The following is a 9,379-nucleotide window of genomic DNA, read 5'->3' on the forward strand; positions in this document are numbered from 1 at the left end:
GACACAAACACTGCGGAAGGCCGGCCGCAGGGACCTCTGCCCGGGAAAGCCAGGTATTGTCCAAGGTTTCTCCCCATGGGATAGTCTGAGATATGGCCTCGTGGGAAGGGAAAGACTGACACCCATAAAGGGTCTGTGCTGGGGAGGATTAATAAAAGAGGAAGGCCTCTTGGCGGTTGAGACACAGGAAGGCCTCGGTCTCCTGCTGGTCCCTGGGCAATGGAATGTCTGGGTGTAAAACCCGACTGTACGTTCTATTTACTGAGATAGGAGAAAACCACCTTAGGGCTGGAGGTGAGCTGTGTGTGCTTGTGGCAATGCTGCCGTTTCATGTTTGCATTCCAGATGTTTGCATACGAGATGTTTGTATAGATGTTGTATCCGTGCAAGGCCAAGGCACAGCACCTTTCTTTAAACGTATTGATGACACAGAGATCTTTGTTCACATGTTTTCCTGCTGACCCTCTCCCCACAGTTACCCTATTGTCCCGCCACTTCCCCCTGTCCCCTCTCCGAGATGGTAAAGAGATAATGATCAATAAATACTGAGGCAACTCAGAGACCGGTGCCTGCCTGGAGTCCCTCAGCGCCGGTCCCCTTTCTCTATACTTTGTCTCTGTGTCTTATTTCTTTTCTCAGCACCTGACACACAGAAACCCCCACAGGTGCGGAGGGGCCGGCCGCCCCTTCAGATCCGAACCTTTGGCTGTCGTTTTCCATGACCTCCCCAAGTCCTATCAACCCACCCCTTCCCCATCTCCCCGTTTGCTGACTCTCTTTTCGGACTCAGCCCACCGGCACCCAAGTGAATAAACAGCTTTTATGGCTCCCACGAAGCCTGTTTGGTGGTCTGTTCTCACGGACACGCTTGACAGAGCCCAGGTTCCTCTTACACGTTCTGATTCAGGTCTGCCGTCTCCTTAAAAGGCATAAAACCAAGCTGTCCTCGACGACCTGAGGCCCAGGGCGTCAGGACCTCCTCAGACTGGGTCACAGGCTCGTTCCCAACCTCAGCAAAAAACACTTTTTTTGTTTTTTTTTTAGGACGGAGTCTCGCTCTGTCACCAGGCTGGAGGGCAGTGGTGCGATCTCGGCTCGCTGCAACCTCCGCCTCCCGGGTTCATGCCATTCTCCTGCCTCAGCCTCCCGAGTAGCTGGGACGACAGGCACCTGCCACCTCGCCCGGCTAGTTTTCTTTTTTCTTTTTTGTTTTGTTTTTTGTTTTTTGAGATGGAGTCTGAGTCTGCAGCCCAGGCTGGAGTGCAGTGGCGGGATCTCAGCTCACAGCAACCTCCGCCACCCGGGTTGAAGCGACTCTCCTGCCTCAGACTCCCGAGTAGCTGGGACGACAGGCACCTGCCACCTCGCCCAGCTAATTTTCTTTTCTTTTATCTTTCTTTGTTTTTCTTTTTTTTTGAGACGGAGTCTCGCTCTGTCGCCCAGGCTGGAGTGCAGTGGCGAGATCTCGGCTCACTACAACGTCCGCCTCCCGGGTTCAAGCGATTCTCCTGCCTCAGCATCTTGAGTAGCTGGGATGACAGGCACCTGCCACCACGACCGGCTCATTTTTGTATTTTTGGTAGAGACGGGGTTTCACCATGTTGGCCAGGCTGGTCTAGAACTCCTGACCTCGTGATCCGCCCGCCTCGGCCTCCCAAAGTGCTGGGATGACAGGTGTGAGCCACCGCACCCAGCCAGCAAAACACACTTTCGAAATGTCCTGAGGCCTGTCTCACATACTTTTTGGTTCAGAAGACTCGAGGAAGCTGGTGTCTCCCAAGATAGGCCAGACCCAAAGGTGAACAGTCACATCCTCTGTGTCATGAACGGTTCCACCAACTCCGGCTGCGGTCATCCTCCTCCCCTCCCGGTCATCCTCCTCCCCTCCCGGTCATCCTCCTCCCCTCCCGTCACAGTCCCTCCCCTCCCGTCAGAGATGCCGTCCTCACACCCCAGGTCCCCGGACCACTGAGGGGCGTCCCCTCCTGTCCCCACGTCCCCCGACCCCTCCCCAGACATCCCAGGTCCCCGGACCACTGAGGAGCGTCCCCTCCTGTCCCCACGTCCCCCGACCCTTCCCCAGACATCCCAGGTCCCCAGACCACTGAGGAGCGTCCCCTCCTGTCCCCACGTCCCCCGACCCTTCCCCAGACATCCCAGGTCCCCGGACCACTGAGGAGCGTCCCCTCCTGTCCCCACGTCCCCCCCGACCCTTCCCCAGACATCCCAGGTCCCCGGACCACTGAGGAGCGTCCCCTCCTGTCCCCACATCCCCCGACCCCTCCCCACACATGACAAAGTTGAACAGGAAGGAGCCCCGGGTGGCCCCCAGTCCCAGCCACGTCTGCCATCTCGTCCAGACGGCACATGGGAGCGGGGTCTGAGGCCGCCCCGCAGAGCACTGATCCTTCCTGGGGGATGTTCTCTCCACCCGGGTCCCCTCCACCCCGGTCCCCTCCACCCGGGTCCCCTCCACCCCGGTCCCCTCCACCCCCGGTCCCCTCCACCCCGGGTCCCCCCCACCCCGGGTCCCCCCAACCCCGGTCCCCTCCACCCGGGTCCCCTCCACCCCGGGTCCCCCCCACCCCGGGTCCCCCCAACCCCGGTCCCCTCCACCCCCGGGTCCCCTCCACCCCGGGTCCCCTCCACCCCCCGGGTCCCCTCCACCCCGGTCCCCTCCCACCCCGGTCCCCTCCACCCCCGGTCCCGCCACCCCGAGTCCCCTCCACCCCGGTCCCCTCCACCCCGGTCCCCTCCACCCCGGTCCCCTCCACCCGGGTCCCCTCCACCCGGGTCCCCTCCACCCCCGGGTCCCCTCCACCCCCGGGTCCCCTCCACCCCCGGGTCCCCTCCACCCCGGTCCCCTCCACCCCGATCCCCTCCACCCCGGTCCCCTCCACCCCCGGGTCCCCTCCACCCCGGTCCCCTCCACCCCGATCCCCTCCACCCCGATCCCCTCCACCCCGGGTCCCCTCCACCCCGGGTCCCCTCCACCCCGGTCCCCTCCACCCCGGTCCCCTCCACCCGGGTCCTCTCCCCCCTGCGGCCTTCGCCGTCGCCGTGGGACTGCACAGATGACAGACGGGCCGAGCCGCCCGGTGACCCGCCAGCCAGGTGAGACACCTACACCTTCCCGCCCGCTGAGTCCTCGGGGAGGCTCACGTCCCAGAGGCGTGAGTGGCCGTGACCCGCACCTGGAACGCACGCACGGGGCGAATAGCTGCTGGGTGAATCCACGGAAGGACCTGCGTGCTCAGATCCCAGCAACCCCCCCAGTCCACCGTCCCCACAGTCCCAGCTGCCCCGACCTGTCCCCATCCAGGCCCCGGCGGCCGAGGGAGGACGTCCGACCGGTCCAGCAAGCCGTGGCCCCCAGGCTCATTCCCTGACCGCCCCGGGCCGTGTCCACACTGGCTCTGGCCCAGCAGACAATTCCGGGCCTGCGAGGGTCACAGGCCAGGGATCCCAGGCGACCGTCCCCCAGCCCGTGCCCCCGGCTAAGGCTCCCGGGAGGAGGAGAAGGAACCTGAATGATGGAAACGCGGGTTCCCCATCCCCAGCCCGCAGCGGGGCTGTCCCCCGCCCCCACGTCCCCCGCAGGGGAACCGGCATCAGCAGCACGGGGTGGACACACTCACCTTCCAGCCGCGCGAGTCTCAGAGCTCCTGGCCGCTCCCGCCGGTGTCTAAGGGGGACTGTCCCTAAAACACACCCCGGCCGCTGCCATTGGCTGGCACGGACATTCCTGCCGGAGGAGGAGGGACGTCCCGCCCCGCCACGCGTCTGTCCCCACCCGGCTGGGCAGTGAACTCCGCCCCGAACTCACACGGGGACCCCAATGCCCAGGTCAGCGCAGGGGCCGGGGTCCCCCAGGGAACCCAGCAGTGTCCCCGGAGTCCCCCAGGGTCAGGGCAGAGGCCCCGGTCCTCAGAGACCAGGAGTGGGGGCAGGGGCCGGGGTCCCCCAGGGAACCCAGCAGTGTCCCCGGAGTCCCCCAGGGTCAGGGCAGGGGCCCCGGTCCTCAGAGACCAGGAGTGGGGGCAGGGGCCGGGGTCCCCCAGGGAACCCAGCAGTGTCCCCGGAGTCCCCCAGGGTCAGGACAGGGGCCCCGGTCCTCACAGACCAGGAGTGGGGGCAGGAAGATGCCCCAGGGAACCCAGCAGTGTCCCCGGAGTCCCCCAGGGTCAGGGCAGGGGCCCCGGTCCTCACAGACCAGGAGTGGGGGCAGGAAGATGCCCCAGGGAACCCAGCAGTGTCCCCGGAGTCCCCCAGGGTCAGGGCAGAGGCCCCGGTCCTCACAGACCAGGAGTGGGGGCAGGGGCCGGGGTCCCCCAGGGAACCCAGCAGTGTCCCCGGAGTCCCCCAGGGTCAGGGCAGGGGCCCCGGTCCTCAGAGACCAGGAGTGGGGGCAGGGGCCGGGGTCCCCCAGGGAACCCAGCAGTGTCCCCGGAGTCCCCCAGGGTCAGGACAGGGGCCCCGGTCCTCACAGACCAGGAGTGGGGGCAGGAAGATGCCCCAGGGAACCCAGCAGTGTCCCCGGAGTCCCCCAGGGTCAGGGCAGGGGCCCCGGTCCTCACAGACCAGGAGTGGGGGCAGGAAGATGCCCCAGGGAACCCAGCAGTGTCCCCGGAGTCCCCCAGGGTCAGGGCAGAGGCCCCGGTCCTCACAGACCAGGAGTGGGGGCAGGGGCCGGGGTCCCCCAGGGAACCCAGCAGTGTCCCCGGAGTCCCCCAGGGTCAGGGCAGGGGCCCCGGTCCTCACAGACCAGGAGTGGGGGCAGGAAGATGCCCCAGGGAACCCAACAGTGTCCCCGGAGTCCCCCAGGGTCAGGGGAGGGGCCCCGGTCCTCACAGACCAGGAGTGGGGGCAGGAAGTTTCCCCCAGGGAACCCAGCAGTGTCCCCGGAGTCCCCCAGGGTCAGGGCAGGGGCCCCGGTCCTCACAGACCAGGAGTGGGGGCAGGAAGATGCCCCCAGGGAACCCAACAGTGTCCCCGGAGTCCCCCAGGGTCAGGGGAGGGGCCCCGGTCCTCACAGACCAGGAGTGGGGGCAGGAAGTTTCCCCCAGGGAACCCAGCAGTGTCCCCGGAGTCCCCCAGGGTCAGGGGAGGGGCCCCGGTCCTCACAGACCAGGAGTGGGGGCAGGAAGTTTCCCCCAGGGAACCCAGCAGTGTCCCCGGAGTCCCCCAGGGTCAGGGGAGAGGCCCCGGTCCTCACAGACCAGGAGTGGGGGCAGGAAGATGCCCCAGGGAACCCAACAGTGACCCCGGAGTCCCCCAGGGTCAGGGCAGGGGGGCCGGGGTCCTCACAGACCAGGAGTGGGGGCAGGAAGATCCCCCCAGGGAACCCAACAGTGACCCCGGAGTCCCCCAGTCAGGGGTTTGCAGACAGCAAGGACGTCCCCAAGCTGTGTTCAGAGGGGCCCTTGCAGGGGACATGGAGGTTCTGACGGACGGGCCCCACTCGGGGCACTGGCCGCAGCCACGGTGGGTCCCCCGGAGCCCCCAGGTCGAGGTGAACAGGTGCTGTCGTCTGAGCCCCGGGGACAAGGCACGGGACCGGCAGACTGAGGCCTGCAGGCTCTGGGCGCCTTGGCCAGCAAACCCACCGGGGTCGTCCCCTGCAGGTTCCCACCTCTCCCGGCCCCCGTGGGCCTCGTCTGGGTCCTGAGCAGCCTGTGACGCCTCCGTGGGTGGAAGTGGGTTCTCCCAGCGCTGCCCACGCCTGGGATCTCTCCCCCGGGGCTAACCAGGAGCCCGGGTCAGGGGTCTGTCCGGGGCCCGTTCCTGCCTCCGCCCAGCTGCTTCCCGTCCACTCTGCAGGTGCTCCCCACGCACCCCGCTGTCTCCCACCCCAAGCTGGACGCCCGGACAGGGCCTCAGAGAGTGCACGGAATATTCGGGGCGGCTGCTGTCCTGGCACAGGGACATCTGATCGGCCACCGAGCCACAGGCCACCGGCCTCTCTGCCTCTTTCCATCCTGCCTCAGGCCCCGGGGGCTCCCCACACTCCGCCCTCCTGCCTGCTCCTCCTCCCCGCCCCCCTCCTCCCTCCCCCCTCCTCCCCCTCCTCCCTCCTCCTCCCCTCTCCTTCCCCTCTCCTCCCCCTCCCCCTCTCCCTCCTCTCCCCTCCCTCCTCCCTCCCCCCTGCTCCTCCTCCCCCTCTCCCTCCCTCCTCCCCCTGCTCCTCCCCTCCTCCTCCCTCCTCCCCTCTCCTCCTCCCTCTCCCCTCCTCCTCCTCCTCTCCTCTCCTTCCTCCTCCTCCTCCTCCCCTCTCGCCGTCCTCCCCCTGCTCCTCCTCCCCTCCTCCTCCTCTCCCCGTCCTCCCCCTGCTCCTCCTCCCCCTCTCCCTCCCTCCTCCCTCCTCCCCCTCCTCCTCCTCCTCCCCTCTTCTCCCCCTCCCTCCTCCCCCTGCTTCTCCCTCCCCCTCTCCTCCTCCTCCCCCTGCTCCTCCTCCCCTCTCCTCCGTCCTCCCCCTGCTCCTCCTCCCCTCTTCGCCGTCCTCCCCCTGCTTCTTCTCCCCTCTCCTCCGTCCTCCCCCTGCTCCTCCTCCCCTCTCCTCGCCTCCTCCCCTGCTTCTTCCTCCCCTCTCCTCCCTCCTCCCCTGCTCCTCCTCCCCTCTCCTCTCCTCTCGTCCTCCCCCCCCCTGCTACTTCTCCCCTCTCCTCGCCGTCCTCCCCTGCTCCTCCTCCCCTCTCTCCTCCCTCCTCCCCTGCTCCTCCTCCTCCCCTCCCTCCTCCTCCCCTGCTCCTCCTCCCCTCTCCTCCTCCTCCCCTCTCCTCCTCCCCTCCTCCCCCTGCTCCTCCTCCCCTCTCCTCCTCCTCCCCCTCCCTCCCCCCTCCTCCTCCTCCCCTGCTCCTCCTCCCCTCCCTCCCTCCTCCCCTGCTCCTCCTCCCCTCTCCTCCCTCCTCCCCCTGCTCCTTCTCCCTCCTCTCCCTCCTCCTTCCTCTCTTCACTGAGACTCCCCGTGTCTGCCCACAGCCCCCTGCAGCTTCCTCTTGGCCCATCTGTTTCCTCCCTTCTGCCTCTTTCCCCCTTCGCCCTCCTCCCTCCTCCCTTCACTGAGGCCCTGCGGGGACACCAGCCACCTGTTCTCCGCCTCCTTCCACAGCCCTGGGAGAGCCACAAAATGACCTGTGCCCTGGTGTGACAGGGAGCAGGAGGGCGGCTTCCACGCCACCTCACACAGTCACCGGGCCCGGCCCTTCCTCCCTCTGTGTCCTGGGCGGCCAGTTGTGGGCTGGACACCAGGTGGGGACATCATGTGGGTGGAGGGACGTGTGGTCCGAGCCTCGGCGCTGCCTCTTTCCTGCGAGCCGAGGGTTGTGAATGGTGCTTGAGTGAAGTGGGCCCAGAGTGAGCCCCTGTCAATTGCTGGGACTTCCCTGTTGACCGTGTCCTTGTGCCCGACAAGGGGTGTTTGCAAACCCCTCCCAAGGCCGGGCACGGAAGCCCTTGGTCCAGGTGCTTCCCGGAATGGAAAATTCTCTTCTCCACTAGAAAATCACATGACCCCGGGTTGAGTTTCGAATATTCAGGATGGGGAGCAACGCTCCCACGCTAGGAGAGACACCAGACGGAGATAAAGCTTTGATTATTTGCCAGTCCCAGGTCTGCGGCCTGAAGGCGCCCCCGAGGCAGAGATGAAAGGTTGGATGATTTATGGGGTCCTGGTCAGGAATGCAGCAGACGGACGGACCGGCGGCCACCACCTTCACTGGGCCCAGAGCGTTATCCCATCCTGTTTCCGGCAATCCTCACCGGTGGTTTAGAGCGAGCAGGGAGGGTTTCCGGGAGGCTGCAGTGTGACCAACAGAGGGTCCCTGTGGGTCATCGCCGGGAACAGAGGCACAAACCTGGGAGCCCTGGACACAGGTTTCCAACAGCACCGGGCAGCCGGCGGCTCACGGGGCCTCAGGCCGGGCCGTGACGGGCTCAGAGCACAGCTGCGTGAGCCGAGACCAGAGGCCACGTGAACTCATCCGCAGGTGCGATTCCCGAAGCTGCTGTGTTCTGAGCTGTGACTTCTTTAAAACCGTCACCAGGCCGGGCGCGGTGGCTCACGCCTGCAATCCCAGCACTTTGGGACTGAGCTTAGTTCAGGAGTTCGAGACCAGCCTGGGCAACATGGTGAAACCCCGTCTGTACTAAAATACAAAAAACAAAAAAAAAACAAAAAAAAAAAACTGGGCGAGGCAGCGTGCACCTGTAGTCCAAGGTACTCGGGAGGCTGAGGCAGGAGAATAGCGGGAACCTGGGAGGCAGAGGTTGCCGTGAGCCGAGATCACGCCATTGCACTCCAGCCTGGGTGACAGAGCGAGACTGAGAAGAAAAAAAAGAAAAGGAAGTTACAATAACCCAGAGAGAAACTTCAAACGGGACCCTGATGAAAGAATCTGCTGCTTTTATTTTTTTGCTTGTGCAAACAGTAGCTGCTAATGTCAGAGGCGTTCAAACCGGAGCCGCTCCTTCTTGGGCTACTTTCCTGGGCTTCCCAGTCATAGGACCACTTAAGAGGTTGACACGGATACAGGTCCCAAAGATCCTGCTGATAAAACAGGTTGCAGGGCCAGGCGCGGTGGCTCACGCCTGTCATCCCAGCACTTTGGGAGGCCGAGGCGGGTGGATCACGAGGTCAGGAGTTCGAGACCAGCCTGGCCAACATGGTGAAACCCCGTCTCTACTAAAAATACAAAAATCAGCCGGGCGTAGTGGCGGCGCCTGTAGTCCCAGCTACTCCGGAGGCTGAGGCAGGAGAATCGCTTGAATCCAGGAGGTGGAGGTTGTGGTGAGCCGAGATCGCACCACCGCACTCCAGCCTGGGTGATGGAGTTACAGAGAGAGGCTATCTAAAAAAGAATAAAAATAAAAATAAAAATCCTGCCAAATTGTGATTGCACTAAACGCCACTCCAGTGCACACTTTGAAACGGGTAAGTTGACATTATATAATTTCACATTGCACGATTAAAACTAAATATGCAAACTGAATGCAAAATTCAGGGATTAAATTGCAAATTGAATGATTAAAAATAAGTATTGGGTATGAATAGGTTCCCTTTTCTGAAGAATAGAGGAGGTAAGAAAAGAGATTCTTTTCCTGGCCGGGCGCGGTGGCTCAAGCCTGTAATCCCAGCACTTTGGGAGGCCGAGACGGGTGGATCACGAGGTCAGGAGATCGAGACCATCCTGGCTAACACGGTGAAACCCCGTCTCTACTAAAAATACAAAAAAATAGCCGGGCGAGGTGGCGGCGCCTGTAGTCCCAGCTACTCGGGAGGCTGAGGCAGGAGAATGGCGTGAACCCGGGAGGCGGAGCTTGCAGTGAGCTGAGATCCGGCCACTGCACTCCAGCCTGGGCCACAGAGCGAGACTCCGTCTCA

The 9,379-nt window shown here is 64.2% G+C and overlaps 1 protein-coding gene across 1 annotated transcript in view; it reads right to left on the bottom strand.

The window, feature by feature from the left end:
• Nucleotides 1-3,932, bottom strand: part of LOC126946852 (PI-PLC X domain-containing protein 1) — a 29,075-nt gene extending 25,143 nt beyond the window's left edge. The window contains exon 1 of the mRNA XM_050777560.1: nucleotides 3,639-3,932. The gene's annotated coding sequence lies outside the window, so the exon portion shown is untranslated. The remainder of the gene's footprint in view (nucleotides 1-3,638) is intronic.
• Between the last annotated feature and the right edge of the window lie 5,447 nt (nucleotides 3,933-9,379).

This window comes from Macaca thibetana, chromosome X (assembly GCF_024542745.1).
Source record: "Macaca thibetana thibetana isolate TM-01 chromosome X, ASM2454274v1, whole genome shotgun sequence".
Taxonomy (NCBI): Eukaryota; Metazoa; Chordata; class Mammalia; order Primates; family Cercopithecidae; genus Macaca; species Macaca thibetana.